The sequence below is a fragment of the Coffea arabica genome, chromosome 9c (assembly GCF_036785885.1).
Source record: "Coffea arabica cultivar ET-39 chromosome 9c, Coffea Arabica ET-39 HiFi, whole genome shotgun sequence".
Classification (NCBI taxonomy): Eukaryota; Viridiplantae; Streptophyta; class Magnoliopsida; order Gentianales; family Rubiaceae; genus Coffea; species Coffea arabica.
Genome location: NC_092326.1, coordinates 11,383,240 through 11,410,274, shown reverse-complemented (window position 1 = coordinate 11,410,274; position 27,035 = coordinate 11,383,240). Strand labels below are relative to the sequence as shown.

General features: G+C 37.8%; 1 long non-coding RNA gene across 1 annotated transcript; it reads left to right on the top strand.

Annotated features, from left to right (window-relative positions):
• The first annotated feature begins 24,351 nt into the window (after positions 1-24,351).
• LOC140014025 (uncharacterized) lies at positions 24,352-25,958 on the top strand. The gene is made up of 3 exons (XR_011820883.1): positions 24,352-24,504; positions 25,421-25,574; positions 25,754-25,958. It is a non-coding gene; the product is annotated as an uncharacterized lncRNA (long non-coding RNA).
• Positions 25,959-27,035: the final 1,077 nt, after the last annotated feature.

Genomic DNA, 27,035 nt, shown 5'->3' with positions numbered 1-27,035 from the left:
TCGCCCTAGCGCTTGGCACGGGCTGGAGGTATGATGAATTGAGAACCTTTGTATATTAGATGTTTGTACTCCCGTTGGAGATAGCAATATATATAAGTTTTGCTTTAAGTTTTGGATCGTTGTTATGTTTATTCTTGATTTATTCTGGTTTCGATTGACGATTGAAATGAACGACTGAGTCCCGGCGAGACCTGGGCAGGTGGTCCCCGAACCCTAGGGTTCGCCTTAGGGTGAGGTAGGGCTGTCACATGATGCACCTGTGTTAGCCTTACTGAGCAGAGGAAGTAGATTTGTGATTTATACAAATACTTCAAAGGATAGTTTAGAATGTATATTAATAATACATGATGAGATGATTGTATATGCCTTTAGAAAGTTAAATATCATGAGAGAAAATAGACAACTCGCGATTTGGAGTTAGTGGCTTTAGTATTTGCATTAAAGAAGTGAAGACATTACTTATATTAGGTAGACATGAGGTCGATTAAGTTGCCTTATGACTCGGGAGTTAAAATGCCTATTAGGGAAACATCAAGTTTTGACTACTAGTTGAATGAATAGAAATTGTGAAGTATAAGTTAGTGATCGATCTCATAGGATTAACCATGAAGGGATTGATCTGTAAGTGAATTTCGAGGGCGAAATTCTTTTTATGGAGGGGAGGATGTGAGGACCCAAAAAATTTCTTATTCTTGTTGAATATTATTGATTTATTTAAATATTTATTCACTTGTTTTCTCTAAATAATTTATTTCAACCATTTTAAATCCATTCATATGGAACAATGTCTTCCTTATGTTTTTAAAATGCCCCGTTAACAAATTTAATTTTTGAAAGTTCGTGCAAGTAAGAAATAATGAGTACATGTGTTTCGAGGTGATATTCTACTCGAGAGTGTAATTATGTTGGGGAAATTAAGAATGATCAATAGTAGATTAAGAAAAGTTAATTGAAGAATTAAAGGTGAATGAGTTCTAATAAAGTGCATACCGCTCGTGTGTCGTTAGTTTTCTGAAACTTGCGCTGATACAAATTTATTGGAGATTTGAGGAAGTAATACTAGACTCATGCGAGGACTCACAAATTTACTTATCTTAAACTCCTATTACTGGCTTATTTAAATATTTAATTGGCCGTTTACTCCGAATATTTTATTCTAATCTTTTAAGACCCAATTACATGAAACCATGGCTTACATGTATTTTTAAAAAATGACTTGTTACCCAATTTAATTTTTGAAAACTCGTTAAGTGAGAATAGTAAATACCTGCTTGGAGTCAATAATCGATTCGAGGATACAATAAGTTTGGAAAATTGGAGATTTGTACATTAGCCTTAAAATATGTATTTTTATGTTTAAGTGTTCAAGTGTTAGTTATTTATACTATCGTTATAAGAATTTCTTGAAAATTCCACTTTATCGCGCACAAATCGGAAGTACGCGTTTTTACGTGCGTGATTAATTTAGGAACTTTAGACCTTTATTCTTAGACCATTAAGAGTGAATAATAATAGTATGACTATAAGTGCATTAGAAATTTAGTGCACTAGTGCAACAAACCCAAGAGGAATCGGGCGCGAAACGCGCACTATTTCCGATTGACTTTTAGGACAAATCCTAGCCACAAATTCTCAAGCTTCCTCAAGAACCTACAATACTCTCTTTTCTCTCTCTTGGTGGCCGGCCAAAACAGCAAGGAAGGAGGCAGAAAAGCTTCACCATTTTTACTTCAAATCTTTGCACCAATCTTTCTCCATTTCATCTCAAAATCACACTACACTTTGCTAACCACTTGGAGACCACCTCAAGCTAGGAAAAGAGCTTCATCTCACGGTTTTCTTTTAGCTTCAAGAGGCCGAAATTTTCTGCTTTGTTCATCAAGGAGGGTAAACAACAATCAACTACTAAAATTTTGACTTATGAAAATTGTTTAGCACTTATGAGTTCATAATTTCTTATGGGTAGCTTTATTTATGTTGGAAATTTGGTGTGTGGGTGTCGCACCCCATTTTTAAAATAAAGAAAAATAAAAGACGAGTTTAGAAAAATGGCTTTTAATTCAATTTTGATTGGAAAATGAATTTTTTGAAATGAAAAAAACATGGGTCGAAATGGGACTTGAAAATGCGACGATTTGACCTAAAATATTGTTTAAAAAGGGTTTTTTTGAATGAAAAATGGAGTCGCCACTTGGTATAGAGTTAAGGTGTACCAAATCACCTAAAAAAATGAATTTTTTAAAGAAAAAAATAGAAAACCCTTTTTAAACGACTCCAAATCTATGAAAATCAGAGAAAAAAATTCGGGAGTCACATTTGAAGAAAGGGAAGGCAAGGATAAGAATTTAAGGCACCCTTTCAACCTAGCCAAGGCTAGTTGCGCGATTTAGCCAAAGATTTTCTTATTTTAACCTAAAGATTTATCACATTTGGATGTACTATATGAATACAAACCCTAGACCTAAGAGGGTGTCGGGGGGTCAAAATTTCTCTTCAAAACTCAATTGGTGCCAATTACATTAATTGTGATGCCTAATGTGGACTCTTTGGAGAGGTCACAATAATACAAATGAGACTCTAAGAAAAGAAAAGGAAAATAAAAATAATTGTATAAATATACGTGACCTAAAGGAATGCATCATATCAGGTGTGGGAGACTAATGTTCGTGACTCAATGTTCCCTTTAATAGAGGGAATACGAGCGTGCTAAGGCTAGAGAAGCCAAACTCGCCCATATCCCATATCCAAGGGGTTTTCCTAATCTAGCATGCAAATGATTTAACCTAGTTCCTATTTCTTAAATGAAATGCAAATCTAATTTTATGTTTTCATACAAAGGGGTAAGGAATATATATATAAGGGAAAATACGGAATAGGGGATATAAGTAGAAGGGAATATGGGATAAAGGATGTACATATATAAGAAAGTGTCATGCAACATGGTAAGACCCTAAAAAGTGAAAACAAAACATGTATGAGATGAAGTGATTTTATCACACAACCATGATCTAACGCTCGAGGGGCTCCTAAGAGTCTAGCGTTGGACTAGCTCATGTCTACAATTTCCCACTAGCATTGGGCTAGTGAGAAAAGTGGGAACAAAGGGCCACAAACTAGCGTTGGACTAGTGTGGATTCGAGAAAATGACCACAACTAGCATTGGACTAGTGTGGTGACGTCACACATCGGTTACAATCAAATAAATCATGTAAGACCTAATAAAAGCATGTAAACACATAAATCACATATAGCACATAACACATAAGCATGATATCTAGATGTAAGACCCTAAGAAAGCGGTAATACATAGCACATAGACATGCAAAACACACATAAGGCAAATAAAGCAAATAAAGCCCTAACTATTACATTCGGGAGAAGCCTACTACAATCTAAGAGGGGAAACGGAATAAAAGTAAATCCTAACTATTACATTGGCTAGCTAAGACATGTCTTCAAGAGAGGCGTCAAAACCTAGCTATTACAAATTGGGGTTCAAATGCCCTCAAATGACTTGCTAATTAAAGAAGACAAAATAAAAGAAAGCGAAACAAGCAATTAAACATTAATAAAATGAAAAGCAAATTAAAGCATGCATATTCACACAAAACACGTAGGAGCACGTAGGAGAAATAAAATCAAGGAGATAGAAGTTACCTCCCTTGCAATCGGAATGAGATGAAGGAAATATTAGCTGATAACTCTCGAGTGACCAATTGAACGTGAGATACGTCTGGAAACGCGATCTGACTCCAAGAACGAAACCATGAACTTTTGCATTCGAAAATTGCAGCGACAGTGAAGTCGTCCCTTTGTGGCCAAATTTGACTAGCTTCCTGTGGTTTTCCTTCAAGATATCTGAACAAAAATCGCTCCTCTCGCGTTGTAGATTGAGCAGAAATTGATAGCTTCACGAATGAAGCTGAGTCGGGGAATAGAATCCTTGCGTAAATAGGCCGAAAAGTCAGCCTCATGGTGGGGTTTCGCAGCGGAAGTCCCTGCACTTTTTTTCTGGTTTTTCTTGCCAAAGCTCTTCCTTTTGGTTCAGATCTTCTTCCTCCTCTCCAGCTTCTCGAAATCTTTCTCCTCTACTCGTAACATCTTCAAGCTTTTCTCCTTTGCTTCCTTTCTCCCGCGAAAACCCCCCCGAAGTTGGCTTCTTTTCCTTGCTCCGCTCCCCAGATCTCCTCTAGTTTTCTCCCTCGCTCAGCCCCTCTCTTTTGCTCTCTCCTCCATCCACAGCCGCCAACTCCTATTCCCTTTATCTTTTAGCCGTAGCTCTCTCTCGATTTTCCTATGTTTTTTTTTTCAGCCTAGTCGCCAACTTTCTTGCCTCATCAGCCCTCAAGACCCCCTGCTCTCAGCCGTCACTCCTCTCTTGTTTCATCCGCCCTTGTTCTCTCTACCTCCCCCCTGGCTGCGTTTCTTTTGGATCCCTTTTATAGGAACCAGCAACTCCAAAACGCTCACCTCAAAGGTGAGGATGAAGGATGGGTTTCTACAGAAAAACTGGAGCCATCCGATGGCATTCTTCTTGAAACATCTTGATATAGATTAGGAGCATGAGATGGTAAATGGTTTGGAAAAAAAAAAAGAAGTGAAATGGGTTCACCTTGCCAGCTGCAAAATTCTAGTTCGTGGCTCGTACGAAGGAGATGAGGAATAGTTCCCTTCATTCTTTTTTTTTAAAATCAATTTTAAACAACAAAATTAATAGAAAAATTATTTATTTTAAAGTAATTAAAACTAAAGGGCTAAAAATAAATTTTGTGAGGATTTTTCCTTCTCTTTCTTTTTTTTTGAAATATAATGCAAAAATACCTTAAAAATAATGAGCCTAATTTATCAAAATGAACACTAACTATCATTTAATAAAATAAAATTGAATTAGATAAAGCTAAAATCAAGCTAAATGAAATTTTGGTGTCTACAGTTTGCCCCTCTTTGTCTGAGTTTCGTATAAACTTAAGACAAAGACGTAGACACCAAATACTTACCTACAGTTATTCTGCCATGAAGCACATAAACATAAAACAGCCAGCGGGATAAAACCGGTCCCAACGACATTGGTGGCATAAAATCCAAGCCCAATGTGATGTTGGTGGCACAAAATCCAAGCCCAACTTGATGTTTGTGATGTTGGTGGCACTAAATCTAAGCCCAACTTGATGTTATTCTCTGGTTAGTAGATTAACGCCAGTAAAAGTACCTTCCTGCTATCCAATAGGGCATCCCAGGAACAGCGGAACTTGGTGACGGTGACATTGGGCTTTTAGTGAAAATCTTTCCCTTTCACTTACTTAGGCACACCTATCTCTGGTGGAGGCTTAGGGTGAATGACTCGATTTGGGCCAACTTCATGCATCAAAAATACGTCAGGGGGGTGCATCCTAGCAAAGCGACAATCCATAGGCCTCCCCTCTCCTAGCGGAGATTGGTCGCGATTCGAGATGTTGCAGAGAGGTAGATTCGTTGGTGTTTAGAGAGAGGTTTTATGGACTTCTGGCATGACAGATGGCTAGGGGAGGAAACTGTGGCGGAGATGCTTGGTTTTCGCAATCCCCCGCACATGCTTGCTACGAAATTTATTGTCAAAAATGAATAGAATGTATCTAAGCTCCTCTAGTGGCTTGCTATGCGCGTGGTTTGCCGGATACTTGACATGCAAGTAATCCCGCATGTGGAGGACAAGATGGTTTGGTTGCCTTCCTCCTTGGGGCTCTTTACGGTTAAATCAGCATGGGACGTACTTCGAACTAAGAAGAACTTGTCTGTGGTATGTAGGGCATTGTGGTGTACCTTCTTGCCTTTGAAGACATAACTTTCTGCCATTGGATCTTACCCTTCGTCGGAGAGGGTAGCCCATCCTTCTCGGTGCCATTGTTGCTCCTCCCACGAGGAGTCTTTCCTTCACATGTTCCTTATTGGTCTTGTTGCTTCTAAGGTCTGGGATTGGTCTAAAAGGCAATTTGGCACCTAGCCCTAATGCACTCATCTCTCTCAGCAATGTTCATGTCTTGGTTGTGCTCTGTTGGGTCGGGATCGCTGAATCATATTCGTACGACTATGCCAGCTATTGTAGTTTGGTTTCTCTGGAAAGCGCGTAACCGTGCACGACATAGGGTGCATCATTCCAAGCTCGCCAGGTCATTCTGGACATTGATAGCTTTGTGGTACAGCTTGGTCGAGCCGGAGTCCTATTGCCCAAGCATTTCATTAGGGACTTGTAGCATCCGTGGTCTCTAGACGCAGGTATTCACCCCAAGCGGTTCAAGGTTTGTGTTGTGGCTTGGTCGAGACCTCCGCTCCACGGGCTGAAACTCAACACGGACGCTAGTGTCTCTGGTGCTAGAGCTTTGGGTATAGGGCTAGTTCGCGATCACACGAGGCGCTTGATTTTTGCCTTTTATAAGAAGTTTGGGGAGGTGGACACTCTGACTGCCGAAACTCTCTCCTTATGGCATGGACTTTTGCATTGTAAGGATAGAAATCTTACCGGTCTTCTCGTCTAGGCCGACTCGGAGGCCTTGGTTCGTTTGTTGCAATCTAGTGCCACAGCCAAATGGCCTTTGTGCAATACCTTGCGTAGAATTCGAGGCTTATTAGTTGATTTGTCATCCATGGTGCAACATGTTCTCAGAGAGGCAAATAGTTGCTCAGACAAAATAGCAGGGGGAAAACTTCGAGCTGACACTGTCTTCTCCTCGGTCCGGCAGCTTCCGCTGAATGTTCAGGCAGCCTGGCAAATGGATAGTTGGGAGGTCCCTTGTACCCAATCCTAGGTTGTAAAGTAGTTCTTCAGGATAGAAATCTTACCGGTCTTCTCGTCTAGGCCGACTCGGAGGCCTTGGTTCGTTTGTTGCAATCTAGTGCCACAGCCAAATGGCCTTTGTGCAATACCTTGCGTAGAATTCGAGGCTTATTAGTTGATTTGTCATCCATGGTGCAACATGTTCTCAGAGAGGCAAATAGTTGCTCAGACAAAATAGCAGGGGGAAAGCTTCGAGCTGACACTGTCTTCTCCTCGGTCCGGCAGCTTCCGCTGAATGTTCAGGCAGCCTGGCAAATGGATAGTTGGGAGGTCCCTTGTACCCAATCCTGGGTTGTAAAGTAGTTCTTCCTTTATTGTTTAGGGGCCGTAGGCTCTTCTTCCTCGCAGGCTTTGTAAGGTATTTACTCTCTCTAATAAAGTTGGGGGTTGGCAACCCCACCCGCATTCGGGTTTTGCCAAAAAAAAAAACTATACTAATGATTACAAAATTCAGTAAAATAAACTAGTCATCTATTTTAATTTGATGTTTGCTATGATTCTTGTGATTTGAATAGAAAAATTTTCAAATTTTGTCTCTATTTTCCCTCCTTTCTCCCTTATTTTCATGAAATATCTTTACAATTGTCTTCTTTATTTTCATATATTTACTTTACAATTGTCAGAAAGATAAAATTCAAAAATTTTTCTATTCAAAATTACAAGAATCATAACAAACATTATGTTAAAAGAGATGACTAGTCTGTTTTGCTGAATCTTGTAATAATTAGTGTAGTTTTATAACTTTTTTGTATTGTCTAATTTATTAAATATGAACTTTTTGAGTGGTCAAATGTGTGTATTAATTGTTTCTAACTTTAAATATTTTTATTCTTTTACTAATATGACTTATGTACATGCATAAAGGATATTTATGGAATAACGGTTTTATCTCTCTCCTTAAAGTACTTTTTTAACGTTATTTTTTCTAATTGAACTAACTTTGTTACCAAAACCTTAACCTCAGGAGAGGTTTGTATAATTTTACAAATTTCAGAGGAAGCTGGTAAAATTGTAAGAAACCTCAATGGAGGTTTCTGAAATTATCCCTCAACTAAAACTCGTAGGTCCTTCGGTGCCTTTCTTGTTCCCACGGTTATTTTTGTTTATTTTGTGATTTATTTTCAATTTCTCAAATAGTTTGTTGTGATCAATCAAAGACTTGTTGTGACAGCCCCACCTCCCCCCTAAGGCGAACCAGAGGGTTCGGCAAACCGCCTGCCCAGTTCTCACCGGGACTCAGTCGTTCACTTCAGTCCTCAATTAAAATCAAAATAAAACATAGGAATAAATATAACGACAATCCAAAACTTAACGCAAAACTTATGTACATTAGAGTACAAATATCGAATATACAAAGGTTCTCAATTCTTCATACATCCAACCCGTGCCAAGCACTAGGGCGAGAACCATTACAAAAGAAAACCAAGAAACTAGTCTAGGCTAGTCTATCCAAAACTCCCGTCTTGGGTCGCCTTCCCTGTTAAGGAAAACAAAACTAAAAGGATGAGCTAAAAGCTCTGTGAGGTTCCGAACACATAACCAAACAATCAATCCAATACATTAAACATAGAGTATTAATAATTCAAGAAACATTTACAATGGAAAGTGATAATAACACATTCATTAAAAGGATGCGGACTCACAGGGAGCCATGCTTTCGTTCGTTCATTCGTTCTCCTGACATTTCCCCTTATTCCTCCAATTGTTTGAAAATGCATTTTTGTAAGTAAAACCCTTGTTCGTTCATTCGTTTCATTTTACTCACCCCCCTTCTGGACGTTGGCCAGGCTCCACCAACCTACAAGGTAATACTCGAGTATACCAACGTTCACACCCAGGGTCACCATTTCGCCTGACCGAGTCCGCTTCTGGCTCGAGTCGATTGGTAACGAAGGGTAGGGCCCAGTTCAGCCAAACGGCTTACATTCATGCGCAACTAGCATTTAATCATTGAAAATTTCACATTTATTTAGGTCGACTGCGATAAAGTACACACCCGTCTAGAAAACTCGTTTTAACAATCATTGAAAGCACTTAACACATTATCAATCAATAATAACAAGCCAATAAGTCAAGAAAATATAACAAACAAGGAACACTCACCTATATACGCAAAACAACGTGCAAAATATCCTTCTGAATATTATCTTTAGTCACCAAGAAAACCTAAGATTAAACAAGAAAGAATATTACACCTCATCTAACACAAACAATTAGGTGAAATCAAAGAACTTGACAATTGATGGAGTAGAACGTATAAAAGACTTTAAAGTGAAACGAGGACATTTGGACCCGTAGACAAAAATAACTAGGGTTTCATAGTCGAAACGTAAAACCCAACTCAAAAGGGTTATAAATTTTTCAAATGAAAACACTTGAACCAAAGACAAATCGGAATCCAACTAGATAGGCTAAGAAATACTATTTTCGGGATCGTTTATATGGTTCAAAACCATCTCATATTCAAGTAGATATTATAGACTAAATGTCTTAATGAAATTCATGTAAAAGGGAGGACAAAATACCCAAGAAAACCCTAAACCACACCTTTTTATTTGGTAAGCGTAAGTAAACATTTGGAGTTTCCAATTAAAGAAGGGTCATGTTTTAAGATGGAAAACGGTCATAGTATTTGCCAAACGAAAATATACAAATTCAAATAGAAACTTAGCCCTCAAGCGAAAATTTGGGCAGCACGCCCTTTGTATTTACCTATTTTTCCAGCCATTTATGGATTCATTGTTTTCCTCAATCAATCCCAAAGTCACACACAATATCATCTCATTTCAATAGCCATTCCATAGGCTCAAAGTCATATAAGTACAAAAATCAAGCTAACAACATGTGCGCAAATGAAATTTAACAAAAGACAGATTTGACAGGTTTTGCGTAACGGATACATCCGAAGCTACGCTTATCGGGTTGGGATGTAATTTATACCATTTCGAAACTAAGACAGAGGGCTACAATTTTGATGAGACCACTTAGTCCAAATTCTAGTGTAACCTAGTCAAATTCCCACTTCCCAGAACCAAGTTCCAACTAATCGGCTAATTAACTATACTAACTTTAAATGGCCATATCGCAGGCTACCAAAGTCCGTTTAAGGTGTTCTTGGAGGCGTTGAAAAGATAAGACAAAAACCTACAACTTTTATGAAGACTACTCAGTCCAGTTCTCACCCTAACTAGGTCAAATTTACCAAAACAACTCAAGATTGTTCAGTTCAAAATTCACTACAGAAATCAACTAGCAGTCCTGATTTATTCACTCATATCTCAGCACGTACAACTCCAATTCAGGTAATTCTAAAGCCATTTTAAAGCTAAGATACAAGGCTATAATTCTTAAGAAGACATCATCAACCAATTCGGTAATATTCTTGGTCAAACTAACCACTTACAGAGGCTGATTTTCATTTTCGGACAGAAACAGGGCAGCAGGGGTATTTTGATCTTTTCAGAGGTTACGTTGCTCCGATTGAGCTGAAATTTTGTAGGCTACTATAAAACATCATTATTTATAACTTTTATGTTTAGTGTTAAGGCTAGTTCAGCCTCTAACAAGGTGAAATAGAACCAGACAGAAGCAGGGCAGGTTATCATCCAAGCTGGAATTCATGCATTCAAGTGCTAATCTTCCACAAAACAACATCTAAAGCAACTAAAAACTACTAATAAGAAATTAATTGAAGTAAAGAGGATGTTCTAGGGAAAATACCTTAAAACCACAAGAAAGGTAGGAGCTTAATCTTTCCTCCTCCAAAACAACTCCACCAACACCTTTAACCTTCCCTAATGATCACTTGTATGGTGCGGTTTGTGATTTAGTTGGTTGAAACTCAAGATTTGAGCAAATTTGGAAGCTAGAAATTGAAGAGCTCTCTCTTGTTTTCCTCCTCAAGAGGTTCAGCCAAGACACAAGAAAAATGAGAGAAAATTGAGTCAAAATTGATTTTAGGAAAGTTAAGAAGGTCTTGGTCAAATCCAATATCCAATGGGTTTGTGACACTTGGCACCTTGCTTGCTTAAGCTTATCTCTTTGTCTCTCTAATACTAATCCATATAGGTAACTTCTAATTATCTCTTAGCACCTTGTAAAATAATATCACTTAACCAAACTCCAACAAGTTGTCAAAAATATATCGCATTTACCGCACTAGCAGGTCCCACGTTCGTAATACTCTTCAAACTTAACGTACACTAACTCATACTAGGAAGATGATTTTAAAACTGTACTTACTTGTAAAAATGCATAAAAAATTCAATATTTCCAAGAAAAGTATAAAATATAATCAAAGAAATAAAATAATACTGGGAAAATGTGAAAATTTTTGGGTCCTCACACTCTCTCCCCCTTAAGAAATTTCGTCCTCGAAATTTTTACCTTCAGATGGCTTAGGAGTTTGTTGGTTGTCTAAAGCATATACCCTTGCCGGTACTTTTGTTCGGTTCCCTTTTTCATTCACTTTTTTTAATTTAGTGCCCTTCAGTTGTTGGGTACTACTTTCACGTGACTATTTCCTCAGATAGTTGCTAACCTGGTGGTCACCACTCCCACAAATCAAACATTTCCGCCCTTTCCTCCAACAATCACTCTCAGTATGATTGGCCTTTCCGCAGTAGCCACAAGTCAAGGAAGAAGCCACTTGTTGGCTTTTTTGAAAAATCTCCCCATGGCCTACTTGACTTCCTTTTGTAGATCGTTCATCTAACGCCCCTATTGTCCATGGTAGGTGGGGCAAAAAGTTCACTTTCTACACTTTGGAAGGGACTATTGATTCACTTGGTTTCTCAGTCACACTACCAGGTGTACCCCTTTTTCGATTTTGGGAGGCTTTTATCTGTGCTTTTACATTCTCGATTCGTTGGGTTTTCTCAAGGGCCTCCGTAAACGTATTCACTTGAACCACTGCTAATGCTTCTTGAATTTCTAGATTCAATCCCTGTATAAATCGTCTTACCCTTCTCGATTCCGTGGCCACTAATTCGGAAGCAAACTTGGATAGTTTGGTGAATTTCGTTTCATATTCGGCCACACTTTGGGTTCCTTGGCATAGTCCAATAAACCCATCCTCCCTCCTTTCTTGGACTAAAGGTGGGAGATACTTTTCATTAAATTCCCCTAGAAAGTTAGCCCATGTCCATACAGTTTGTTCTCTTTCCCACTTTGCCTTAATCACGTTCCACCATGCTCGGCCGGTCCTTCAAATTGAAATACCGCAAAGTTCACTTGCCTTTGCTCGGTATAGTTCAAAGTTGCAAAGATGTTGATCATGGCCTCCAGCCACTGTTCGGCTACATCCGGATCAAACCCTCCAAGGAATTTCGGAGGAGCAAACTTCTGAAACCCCTCAAGAGCTCGATCTTCTCCTATTTTAGGGTTTGGAGGTTGATTCACAGGTATTTGACCTTGTTGGTCTACCAACCTTGCTAAAATGTTTGTCATTTGTTGAATTGCCGTCGCCATTTGGTCCCCGGCTCAACTCTCGGTTCTTGCTCTTGTGCAGCTGTTGTTTCCCTTTCCTCTCTTGGCTCTTGAGCTCGTTTATTCCCATGGCCACGTCCACGTCCACGACTACGTCTCCCGTCAATATATATGTTTTCCCTCTCTCTTTTCTTTTCTTTTCCCCCCAAAAAGGTAATTGAGTGAATAAACACAGTAAATTGACTAAAGTAACAAATTCCAGAATACCAAATACACAAATAAACATATACGCACATAACACACCATATATTAAGAAGACAGATGATCAAATACACAAAGGCATATCAAATTAGACAGATAATCATATGCACAAATACACCAACTAACGTCATGTAATAATAATATAAGGACAAATCAAAAGAAAAGGCGATATCGTCCTAGTTTCAGTTGAATAACCCCGTCCGGTCTCTCACATCACTTACTATCCAAACTAGATACCCATTGACCTCCTGTGCTCATTCTAGCCAGACAAAACCTGTTCATGTTCCCAAAATGCAATTTTCAAGTATTTAATGCCACCTCAACTTTGGAATACTCGGGCACAAGAATCCGAAATAAGACAATTCACATCTCGAGCTGGCCAATCCCAAGAGTAAACTATCTACAATCGAAATTCCTACCCGACGTACCTATCTATGATCCTTAGATACTACGGAAAAGATTTAAGGCCTATAACATTCGCAATTCATAACTTATACTCGAACGAGTACTTAATCCTTCATACCTATTCACCACTCAGTCCAGGCTCACTCCGCGCAGAGACCACGCGAAGCAGGTTCTGATACCACCTGTGACAGCCCCACCTCCCCCTAAGGCGAACCAGAGGGTTCGGTGAACCGCCTGCCCAACTCTCGCCGGGACTCAGTCGTTCGCTTCAGTGCTCAATTAAAATCGAAATAAAACATAGGAATAAATATAACGACAATCCAAAACTTAACGCAAAACTTATGTACATTAGAGTCCAAACATCGAATATACAAAGGTTCTCAATTCTTCATACATCCAACCCGTGCCAAGCACTAGGGCGAGAACCATTACAAAAGAAAACCAAGAAACTAGTCTAGGCTAGTCTATCCAAAACTCCCGTCCTGGGTCACCTTCCCTGTTAAGGAAAACAAAACTAAAGGGATGAGATAAAAGCTCAGTGAGGTTCCGAACATATAACCAAATAATCAATCCAATACATTAAACATAGAGTATTAATAATTCAAGAAACATTTTCAGTGGAAAGTGATAATAACACATTCATTAAAAGGATACGGGCTCAAAGGGAGCCATACTTTCGTTCGTTCATTCGTTCTCCTGACATTTCCCCTTATTCCTCCAATTGTTGGAAAATGCATTTTTGTAAGTAAAACCCTCGTTCGTTCGTTCGTTTCATTTCATTCACCCCCTCCTGGACGTTGGCCAGGCTCCACCAACCTACAAGATAATACTCGAGTATACCAACGTTCACACCCAGGGTCACCATATCGCCCGACCAAGTCCGCTTCTGACTCGAGTCGATCGGTAACGAAGGGCAGGGCCCAGTTCAGCCAAACGGCTTACATTCATGCGCAACTAGCATTTAATCATTTAATCATTAAAAATTTCACATTTATTTAGGTCGAGTGCGATAAAGTACACACTCATCTAGAAAACTCGTTTTAACAATCATTGAAAGTACTTAACACATTATCAATCAATAATAACAAGCCAATAAGTCAAGGAAATATAACAAACAAGGAACACTCACCTATATACGCAAAACAACGTGCAAAATATCCTTCCGAATATTATCTTTAGTCACCAAGAAAACCTAAGATTAAACAAGAAAGAATATTACAGTTCATCTAACACAAACAATTAGATGAAATCAAAGAACTTGACAATTGATGTGTAGAACGTATAAAAGAGTTTAAAGTGAAACGGGGACATTTGGACCCGTGGACAAAAATAACTAGGGTTTCATAGTCGAAACGTAAAACCCAACTCAAAAAGGTTATAAAATTTTCCAAAGGAAACACTTGAACCAAAGACAAGTCGGAATCCAACTAGATAGGCTAAGAAATACTATTTTCGGGATCGTTTATATGGTTCAAAATCATCTCATATTCAAGTAGATATTACAGACTAAATGTCTTAATGCAATTCATGTAAAAGGGAGGACAAAATACCCAAGAAAACCCTAAACCACTCCTTTTTATTTGGTAAGCGTAAGTAAACATTTGGAGTTTCCAATTGAAGAAGAATCATGTTTTAAGATGGAAAACGGTCATAGTATTTGCCAAACGAAAATATACAAATTCAAATAGAAACTTAGCCCTCGAGCGAAAATTTGGGCAGCACGCCCTTTGTATTTACCTATTTTTCCAACCATTTATGGCTTCATTGTTTTCCTCAATCAATCCCAAAGTCACACACAATATCATCTCATTTCAATAGCCATTCCATAGGCTCAAAGTCATATAAGTACAAAAATCAAGCTAACAACATGTGCGGAAATGAAGTTTAACAAAAGATAGATTTGACGGGTTTTGCGTAACGGATACATCTGAAGCTACGCTTATCGGATTGGGATGTAATTTATACCATTTCGAAGCTAAGACAGAGGGCTACAATTTTGATGCAGACCATTTAGTCCAAATTCCAGTATAACATAGTCAAATTCCCAATTCCCAGAACCAAGTTCCAACTAATCGGCTAATTAACTGTACTAACTTTAAATGGCCATATTGCAGGTTACCAAAGTCCGTTTAAGACGTTCTTGGAGGCGTTGAAAAGCTAAGACAAATACCTACAACTTTCATGAAGACCACTTAGTCCAGTTCTCACCCAAACTAGGTCAAATATACCAAAATAACTCCAGATTTTCCAGTTCAAAATTCACTGCAGAAATCAACTAGTAGTCCTGCTTTATTCACTCATATCTCAGCACGCACAACTCTAATTCAGGTAATTCAAAAGCCATTTTAGAGCTAAGATACAAGGCTATAATTCTTAAGGAAACATCATCAACAAATTTGGTAATATTCCTGGTCAAACTAACCACTTACAGAGGCTGATTTTCATTTTCGGATAGAAACAGGGCAGCAGGGGTATTTTGGTCTTTTCATAGGCTACGTTACTCCGATTGAGCTGAAATTTTGTAGGTAACTATAAAACATTATTCTCTATAACTTTTATGTTTAGTGATAAGGCTAGTTCGGCTTCTAACAAGGTGAAATAGAACCAGGCAGAAGCAGGGCAGGTTATCATCCAAGCTGGAATTCATGCATTCAAGTGCTAATCTTCCACAAAACAACATCTAAAGCAACTAAAAACCACTAATAAGCAATTAATTGAAGTAAAGGGGATGTTCTAGGTAAAATACCTTAAAATCACAAGAAAGGTAGGAGCTTAATCTTTCCTCCTCCAAAACAACTCCACCAACACCTTTAACCTTCCCTAACGATCACTTGTATGGTGTGGTTTGTGATTTGGTTGGTTGAAACTCAAGATTTGAGCAAATTTGGAAACTAGAAATTGAAGAGCTCTCTCTTGTTTTCCTCCTCAAGAGATTCAGCCAAGACACAAGAAAAATGAGAGAAAATTGAGTCAAAATTGATTTTAGGAAAGTTAAGAAGGTCTTGGTCAAATCCAACATCCAATGGGTTTGTGACACTTGGCACCTTGCTTGCTTAAGCTTATCTCTTTGTCTCTCTAATACTAATCCATATAGGTAACTTCTAATTATCTCTTAGCACTTTGTAAAATAATATCACTTAACCAAACTCCAACAAATTGTCAAAAATATATCGCATTTACCGCACTAGCGGGTCCCATGTCCATAATACACTTCAAACTCAACATACACTAACTCATACTAGGAAGAGGATTTAAAAACTGTACTTACTTATAAAAATGCATAAAAAATTCAATATTTCCAAGAAAAGTATAAAATATAATCAAAGAAATAAAATAATGCTGAGAAAATGTGAAAATTTTTGTGCCCACACTTGTAGTGATTTCTTTTGTGATTGATTAACCGTGTTTTATTCTTAGACTTTTTCTTCATTGTGTGACTGTCGCGCCCCATTTTTTGATAAATAAATAAAATGTTTTAAAAAATGTATTTTTGTGATTGGAAAATGAATCGTGATTTAAAAGAAAAATGGGTCTAAATGGGGTTTTGAGAATGCGACGATTTGACCCAAAATTATAGTTTAAAAAGGGTTTTTAAAACTAAATACGGAGTCGCCACTTGGTAATGAGTTAAGGTGTACCAAGTCACCTAAAAAAATGTATTTTTAAAGAAAAATAGGAAAAAGTAGTGAGAAACCCTTTTTAAACGACTCCTAATCTACGTAAACCAATGAAAAAGGTTCGGGAGTCACATTTGACAAAGGGGAAGGCAAGGATAAAATCCAAGGCACCCCTTTGACCTAGCCAAGGCTAGTTGCATGATTTAATCAAAGATTTTCTTGTTTTAACCAAAGAATTTATTACATTTGGATGCACTACATGAATGCAAAAAGAAGGAAAAAATGCAAACCTAAATTCTAAAATGTCTCTTGTAAGGTTTTTGGTCCCAACCACATGAATTGTGGCGGCCAATAAACGAAAACCTTATAGAGGTCGATTAATGCAAATGATGGCTAAAGTGCAAGTGTGCAAGTGTATAAAAAGGTGAACGTGTGAAATTGTATAAAAAATCCAAGTGTTTGTGTGCAAGTGTATGAAAAGGTGCATGTGTGAAATTGTATGAAAAATCCAAGTGTTTGTGTGAAAATAGAATATAAGGTAAAGTGGAATTCCATTTGTGAGGTGAAAATGAGCGCGTGATAGGAAAAATGTAGCGAGAAAGTATGGTTTGAGAAATGTGAAAAAATGTGGTTAAAAGAGTATGTGGGTGATAAAAATGAAAGTATGACCCTAGAGGAATGCAACAAGTTGGGTACGGGGGTTGACTCCTAACTTTTCGACTTCTATTTTCCCTTTGATTAGAAGGCAAAACTAGCGTGCTAAGGCTATTGAGTAGCCACACTCGCTCGTTTTCCTTATCGGAAGGGGACACTCAAGTAAAATGAACCCTATAGCTAGCATGAGATGCAAAACCTAAAGTGAGGGGAAAGGGATTCGAGGAACATGCCCAATGATAAAACTAAAGAAAGTTGTATGATATGTGGTGAACAAGGAAATGATGCACTAATGAAAAGAAAGGAAAAAGCCTATTGGGTCTAGCGTTGGACTAGCCCTTTCTATGGATTTCTACTAGCATTGGACTAGTGGAAACGGAACAATGAACCACAACTAGCGTGGGACTAGTGTGGTGACGAGAAAGGGGACCACAACTAGCATTGGACTAGTGTGGTGACGGGAAAGGGGGCCACAACTAGCATTGGACTAGTGTGGTGACGTCCATTCATCCATCACATTCATTCATGACTATAAAAAGCGAGTAGACATGCGAATCACTTATAAACACGTAGCACATAACACTTAGCATGCTTGACTAGATGCAAAGACCTAATAAAGCGATTAAACACGTAGCAACGAAAGCAAGCAATGAACTTATTACATTTGCTAACTAAAACAAAGGGGGGGAAAGGGAAAATGGACAAGAAAGCTCACCAAACCCTATCTATTACAAGCCAAGAGGTGTACACATACCCCATTTAAAAGAATAATTTAATAAAAGCAAGAATGAATGAAATAATGGAACTAAAGAATGGTAATGAAAGCAAATTAGGCATGCGATTCACACTTAGCACATTGGATCACATAGGAGAGACAAAAGGGATAAAAGAAATTATACCTCCCTTGAAATGAAGCTCTAATGGAGTGAAGTCAACTTATTTACCCTCCAAAATAATAAAGGAGTCAAGGTGCCAATTTATTTGACAAATAATCACAAAGGATAAAAATAAACATGAATTTGAATCAATTAAATCATGTCAACAACCCACATTTAAGAAGTCAAGAGAAGAAAGGACTTGATTGCAAGGATTGGCAAAATTTTGGGGGTCAAAATTAAAGAAAAATAAAGTTCAGGGACCTATTTTCAATTAATTTAGAGACCCAATTGACAGCAGTTGAAAATGTTCAGGGCCACAGTACAGTTAAAGAGAAACTCAGGGACTGATTTTGCAAAATCGTTTTCTGGTTGCTTAATGGACCACACCATTGGGCCATTTCCTTTATTTGTTTGGGCCAAAACTTCCCAGCCCAACAGAAGTCCAAAACAAAAATGAAATGGGCCATGTTATTTATTTGCTTGGGCCAAAAAACCTTCAGTCTGCTACAAAGCCCAGAGGTTACATATGGGCTGGCTTCTATTTATTAATAAAAAACCACAATCAAAAGAGTGGGCTTTAACCTCCTAAGCCCAAGTCACAACCCAAACAAAAATGAATTAAACCCCATCTTTACAAATCCAAACAAATGTTATGACCCACAAAAAAACCAACTAAAAAATTATTTAAGCTTGGATTATGCATTAAATCACAGCATTAATCCATCCAGAACTCACATAACATATGCAAACAGAAGATTAAGCTTAAGAGGGCGAAATTAGTTCAGCTTTTCCAATTTTGGGGTCACATCAGAATAAGGGGAACTTGGGGGGTTCAAATGCAATACAAACAGGGACCCAATTGAATGAATTATAGCAGTTTAGGGGGGTAAAATTATGAAGTTCAGCAACTCTCAGGTAAATTGCAGAACAAAGCGAAAACAGAGGGACTGAAACTGTCATTTTAGACCAACGGTCTTCTCCCCCCAATAGCACAGACATCAATCCACCATTTCTGTTGTTTTTAGAACCAGAACAACACCCAAATTCTAGCCCTTCTCAATCAAAACGAAAATCACCCAAAGCTTTTCTCATACAATATCATGACATTAATTTGAATTCATACAATCCGGGAAACATGAGAAACAGAGAAATGGAAGACAACAATCCATCCAAATTTCTTAAACGTAAAGAAAACAAGTCGGCCAAGTCAAACGGTTTTCTTCACACGAAAAATGTAAACAAAACATCTTTTCGGTAAAAAATTTCAGCTCAGGCATTTCGTCGAACATGTTGGGGCATCAAAAAATTCACTGATTCTTCGCTCAATTGACAAAAATCAGCACCCAAAATTTCGTCAAATGCAAAGAGAAACCATTCCAATCAACCCATAAACACACTCGGTCAAAAATTATAGATGATCATCAGGAAAAATCATAATAACAAATCTCCACTTTGAAAGCCTTAAGAGTCGGCCGAGATTTAAAGAAAAAAAAATGGCATACCGCAGATTTGCAGGTGGTAATTGATGACGATGTGGTTAATTCCGGTTGTGGAAGCGGTGGCAGTCTATCTGGCTTGTGGTTGAGAGGACCAAAGTAGATGTGGTTGATTGAGGCTTACCGCAGATTTATTACACCGTCGTCAATCCCTCCAATCCCAAAAGCCGACGAGTTGGTGGCAGTCTCAATCCCTCCGTCAAAACCTTTTCTCCGAAAGAAGTCCTCAGTTTCGTGTTTCTCTTTGGACTGACCCAACGGCTCACTAGATGTTCGGTCTTTTCCTTTCTTGCCTTCGGTCTTCCCTGAAGCTCTCCATTCCTCTGTTTCCTTTGTTTTCTGTTTTGTTCCCCTTTTCAGTAAAATTCCCAGTCTATGGGCTCTAGTTCCTGGCTGAATTTGGTTTGCAACTGGAAATTGACTTCATCAGAAGTACGGCAGAGATTGGCGAACCCCTTGCGAGCCCCTCGGAGACGACGAGCTTCGCCATGCCTTCCAGTTTTCTCTTTTCTTTTTTTTTCGGCCAAGCTTCTCCTCAGACGAAGCCCTCTTCCCAATTCCCCGATTTTCTAGTTTTTCCTTCGTTTTGTTTTTGAACCCCCCATTGAGCCGAAACCCCTCTCTGTCTCAGCTCTGTTTTTTCCAAGCTTTGAACCTCTGCTTTCTTCTTCTTTTCTTTCTCTCTAATGCAACCCCCTCTCTGTTTTTCTCCCAAAAATTCCGCCGCCACTGAAGCTGAAGCCTCCCCCCTCTGTTTTTTCGTTCTCCTCTGTTTTCCCCTTTGCTTCTTTTTCGTTTCTTTTCTTTCTTTTTTTTCAACCGAAGCCCCCTCTAAACCTCTCTCGGCCTCTGGATTTTTCTCTTTTCCTTTCTCTTTTGGTTGCACTCCTTGCCGACCCCCCAAATTTCTCAGCTCCTTTCTATTGTTCGGCCAAGCCCCCTTTTTGGTTTCATCTCTCATTTCCTCTGCTCCCCCCCTTAGCCGTCACTGCCTTTTCTTGTTCTTATTTCCCCTTCTTTTCTTCATCCTCCCGTCTTTCTTTTTGTTTTCTTTTTCCTTTTTTAGCCGTCTGACCCCCAATTCTCCCGTGGCCCTTCTTTTTTTTTTTTTCTTTATTTTTCTTCCCAATCTCTCTAACACCTCACCTAGAAGGTGTTGTGTTGCCCAAATATAAAAAGGACACTTGTCCTACATGCAAAATCCCACTTGTCATTTTTCCTCATTTTTCCTTTTCCCCCCTTTTTTCTGAAATAAAACAAAAATAATAATAATAATAAAAATAATAAATAATAATAAAAAAAACAAGAATTGAAACAAATGATCTAAAATTGAATTAATTAAATAAGTAAAATTAAAATTAAAAAACCAAAAATTTGGTGTCTACAGTGACACCAACCAAAGTTCCATCAGTTGGCTAAAAGGTGAGAGTAAAATGTTTTTACTGCGTGATATTTTGTATTAACAACAATGATTAATATTGGTACCAAAATGATATTGGTGGCATGATTTTTGAATCGTTGCATTGAAATAATTTTATTAGAATAAGAGATTCATTAAATGGTGTTAATAGTTTATGATATTTGTTTGCTTTTACATTTTTGTGATTTGGTGTTTAAAATATGGGGAGTTCTACAATCCCTTTTAGGTATTATACCAATAAGATTAAATTAACCGTTGAATGTAGAATAAAAGTTATCAACCTATATATTATTTCAAGAGTTTAAATTACTAAATGATGTGATAATATGTAAGTGAATTATAATCAATAATACCGTATCCAAAATGAACCATAGCATTCTGTTAAAACATGTAATAATAAATTGGTTTCAACAATCGTTACAACTGTTCCGATTCCAAGCCATGAATGATATCCATTCTAACTGCACCCAAAATCCTGATGTGGCCCCTGCAAGGTGGAAGTGTGACTAGGGATTAAGGAGGCACCGTACATAGACATGAAAGGTAGTGCACACATCTTCTGCACTCTTTTCCTAGAACAACTCCTGTCCTAAAAACTTGTCATTGTGCCTTTTTTTGTCAATAGCGTGAGGTTGGTGCAATCTCTGGATTGGTTTTGATGTGATTACCCCTCGCTAAAACATTGTGGCAAGAGTGGAGGCTCAATAGTGGATAGCGGGGCCCATGAATAATGATTACTAATAAAAAATCATTCAAAGCTCATCAGGGTTAGACACGCTCCTGTGCTCCTCAGAAGGACCGTCCCTGAGCGGTCCTCTCACAAAAAAAAATGAGAGGACTGCAATAGGCCACGTATAATGGGAGCAACAGCAAAGGAAAACGACGTTGTTTTAGTAAGTGAATAGGAAAAAAAATAAAAAAACATCTGAGGGGCTAACGGGCTCCGTTAAAATACCTCAGCTGTCCGTTCCAAAAAATCCCGCTCAAATTAATGAGGCATGACTCTTCATCTGAACTCTTCAAATGAAATAAAATTTTGGTCTCCCTCCAAAACCATATCTTGTGAACATTCATTCACAATTCCAGAGTATCAGCAAAATAATATCCCTACCCCAAATTGGGAGTTTCAGATGAGAGGTTTTTGGAGAAAGTGTATAGTGTTGCAGAAGTAACTGTTGCGGAACAAAAATTTTCATGAAGGCTGCAACAAGACGGAAGTTGGTGAGATCTAAAGCAGATATAGACTCAATCGAATTGGACTAAACCCCAAAGGTAAGAATATTGCAAACTCATTGCACTATTTGGCTTGTTTTACGACAGAAGGGGGATGAATTTACTTGCATGATTTTGTTTGTACAACTCGTTTTAAGACAATGTGACATGAATAATGAAATTGAAATTCTGGCGAAAACTCCTAAACAAGGAAATCATATGGGTAGCATAAATTAGATACGTTGAGAGCCAACTTAAAGAATGTATGCACAGGGAACTTATGCATGCCAAGTGTTTGTAAATTTGACTCAATTGATGAATTAAAGTTCTCACCTTTTAAAATCTGGTTGCATAGTATACATATATCTTGGCTAAAAGAGGTTGAGTGGGGTGGCTTGCGTAGCAAAAACTATCAGGGTAGTTGATAAGTACATTTGTACACGTTGTAACACTAGAATAACACGTTGTAACATTTGTACACGTTGTAACACTAGAATAACACTAGAGTAACACTAGAAAACTATCACGGTGTAATATCATTTGTACACGTTGTAACACTAGAATAACAGCGAGTAATTATACTACCTTTAACAGCAGTAACCGTCCCTGCCCCTTCTCCACTAATTACATAGTCCATGATACTACATTGGATCAGTCTAGTAACATGATACGTAAGCCTTATATTGCAATCCAATTCTGAACAAAAACACCATCTACAACTAGTTGTTTAGATGGTGAGAATTGCAATGCACAAAACTATACACAAGTAGTTCTAAGATTAGTCAAACAGCACCATAAGTGGCAGGGAATATAAATCAGATGCACATTGCACCACTTATCAAAAAATTGTCCACAAAAGCTAACATTGCTTCAGTATTGCTGGGAGCTAAGAAGACTAGTGCCTAAACTACTTCAGATACCACAAGCAAGGATTGCGGGGAACCTTTAGCACTCTCAAAACATCATAGAGAAACTGCTGGTTATAGTGTTAGAGGCCACTATTGCAGCAGTATTAATGCTAACAGAAGTTTCGGCTTGAGATCCACCATTTAGAGTAGCTTGAGCATTTGGTACAAAGGGAATTATACCTTGCTTGTTTACAGCAGCATTGGTTTTCATTGAAGACCTTCCTCTCTGCATCAGAAAAGAACAAATTTAAACTTTTTTGCTGCAAAACTTTAAATTACTCCAGTAGTGCACTAGTTCTGAATTTTGCAGCAGCAATGTATGACATTATAATGCTTACCCTCTTACACAATCGAATTGGACAAGGTGATCTACGAGATACAAGGTGAGTATCTTACATTAAATCGAATTGGACAAGGTGAGTATCTTACACAATCGAATTGGACAAGGTGAGTATCTTACACAAGATGATCTACGAGATACAATCAGTTTATAAAAATGTACATCATGTTAGGTGTTAGTTACTTGACTATGTATATATATAAAAGAGAGATTAGATATAACGCAGAAAAAAGTAATTACATGAGTTGGAATGTATTATACAAATTTTGGTATAGTTGATATTAAAATTTCTCTGTTGAGGGTACAGGTTGTTAGTGGATATGGAGTAGTGCTATATGTTATGTACGCTTACATGGTCATAAATTTACAGAAGTTAGTCCATCGTTTTAATTTGTAATTGGTTGTTAGCCCTTACACACTGTCACATGCATACACATAATGTAAGAATAAATTTAATATATAGTTGTTAATTGGTTACATAGAGTTCATATAGGCATACAAATTGGGGTTTGATTAGCTATACTCTGTATATAATTGTTAACACATTATATCGTATTCACCTTATTTTGCAGCATGTCATGGGCAAAGATAGCGTCTTTTGACAAATTAATGGATATCAATCAATACTGGTGAAGCAAAGACATTAGGTATGTTTAGCCTATTTTACGATATGTTTAAGGAAATAAAGATTTTTATTTCACAAATTGGTGAAAATTAGTTACATTTGGGGTGTGTTTGTTTGAATGTAAAATGTTTTCCTGAAAATGTTTTCCAAATTTTCCTGTATTTGGTAATCATTTTATCTTGGAAAAAGATTTATGCGGGGAATATATTTTACTTCACTTGGTGGAAAATAACTTCATCTTTTGACTTACTAAGTTATTTTCCTTCATTAAAACGAGCGGCTCTTGCACTTCACAATAGAGCTCCCTACCCACATTCTAACAAAAACAAACAAAGACTTTGCGGCTAAAGATACAGAGAGTGGGCAATGAAGATTGGAGAGACTCAGAAATCACCAACAATATGATCATTTCTGATGGTAGCCATCTCCAACTCTGGCAAGGTGCCTTGGGTGAGATTCTTATTTAGGGCTTTGTCTTGAATATCTTTTTATTTTTTCCAAAAAAATCTGATAAAATCGGTTGTTCCAATCTAGGATTCTATCGATTTTTTTAAATTTTGTTGCTATAATTCTTGAGAATTGTGGCACTAGTTTCACAGAGGAATTTGGATTTTTATTTAAAGATGTTTCTTTTATCTTTAGTTTTCAGTTTTCTTTTTCTATAATTATATGAAGCTCTAGGAATTCTGGTAAAATTTATTGCTCCACTCCCATTTTCTGACGATTCTTATTGAGGTAAGGGCTTGAGCTTGCATGATTGTTTTTGTATCAATTGATTGATAGATTAAGAAGCTTCAGTAGTTTTTTTTGTAAATTATCAATCAATTGGTGTCCTTAGAGTTTGATTTTGTCTTTCTATTGAGAAATTTGTTGTTAAATGTATATGGCTGTTATTGATTTCTCTGAGCGATATGAATACTGAATGTTGGAATTTCTTGTCTAGAGAATTTAAATTTTAGGATTTATGTTTTGGGATTGGGGTAAAGGTTAAGTTGTTAAGACGTTCGCAAGGTGAGGTTCTCTAGTATCTTAAATATTCATTCAGTTGCGCATATACTCTTCTGGGATTAGGGAGAAGAAAGAAGAGAAAGGAGAGAGTGTGTGTGTCGAAAGGTAAACAATAGAAAGGAATGAAATGCTCATCATTTTGAGTCAAATCAAAGAGTTTGTTTTCTTTTCTAATCATCTAGATACTTCTGTTTTCCTTTCTTTATGGCCACTGTGTTAGTGCTTCATTTTTGCGCATCTTGCATATGTATTACTTATTTATTTTAAATTGTGAATGAAACAATCAAGTGAAGATTAAGTTTGTGTGCTAATATTATGTTACTCTGATGCTTTTTTCCCCTTTGTTTTAATTTTGTAGAGACATACATAAATAGTGGATTATCCTAAAAGAGACTGCAATGGAATTTTGCCGGACTTGTGGGATGTTATTGCAGTATGAATTGCCGCATATGGACCGCCCTGCCAGATTCTTTTGTCCAACATGCCCATATGTATGTCACATAGATAGTAAGGTAAGTCATTATAAATCCTTGTTGAGGGTTTATTTACTGGCTATTCACAATGTCCATTGTGTCATTGCTAAGTTATCAACGCATGTGGCAGGTTAAAATAAAAAGAAAGCATCAGTTAGTTAAGAAAGAACTAGATCCTATCACGTATTAAGATATTTATTTTTCCTGTTGTGTTTCAGCATCACCTTGGAGGTGATCTACAAGTGGAAAAAAGGAGGGCTGACTGAGTACCTTGCCACTTGCCTTGGCCTTGGGAATTTGTAGGTGCAGGCCAACTGGATTTGTTCAAAGCTCTGATCACTAAATTTTTTCCTGTAAAACGTTCACATGAACATTGGTGACGTGTTGTATAGACGTTTCCTTTTGTATCCATGATTTACTACCTAGGCAACTGATATTTTTGGGACCATTTTCCATTTGGAGATGTGATTTTCCGTTTTGTTGAGCAATATTTTATATTTTGGCTTATATTTGCCTTTGTATGTATTGAATTGTGTTTATCTCAAATTCATATCTTTTGATGATTACAAAACAATTGGATGTTTCTAATACTTTTTGTAAAGATCCTTTTCAGAAATAAACCAAACAGGTACGTAGAGTTAAAGCAGAAAAAGAAGATCAGAAAGGAATGAAGTATGCTGAGGATGATGTCGGACGCACAAAAGGAAAGTATCGGACGTCCGACATTCTTTGAGCATCTTCGGACGAGTAGAGAACTCAGACTCGGACGTCCGAAGAAGACAAGCCAGGAGTTACTCCATTACTAATTTGGTTCGGACGCTCAACACCTGTGTATCGGACGTCCGACAAATGTTGCTGATTTTCGGACACAACACTTTGGATGCATCGGCCGTCCGAAGGAATTGAAGAAGAAAAGACCAAGTATTCATCCTACCCTCGGACGCATGATCGGACGTCCTAAGAGACTCGAGAAAACTTCCAGAACTCAGTTATATCGTTCGGACGCATAAAAACCAAGCATCGGACGTCCGACAGCACCAACGGCTAGTTGACTCTTCAGCTGCCTTCTATCCGTTGACAGCATTAATTGAAGAATTCTCTGGTCTCCTATAAAAGGAACTAAGTCAACCACCTCAGGATAACTTTGTACATCAAGCCTACATCAGATTGTGAGTGATTCAAGTGCTAGAATACTCAAAAGAAACATTTGTATTCCTTGTATGTGCAATCTTCGTGTGGCTGTTTTTTCAAGTGTGACATAGCTTCTTCAATAGTGTAGCAAAGAGAGGGTTTGCGACTGTGTGTAAAACTTCCTTGCTTGACCAAGTGTGTTTTGGGGCAAGAAGGAAGTGATCCCTTCCTTGTACACATAAGATTGGTTGCAAGTCTATTCAGCTTGAAGTAACTTGGTATATAATAGAGGGTGTCAAACATCAGTTGTGTTTGAAGCCTGGTTTGGTTCTTTACTCTCATTTACTGCTTTTCTATATAAACTGCTTT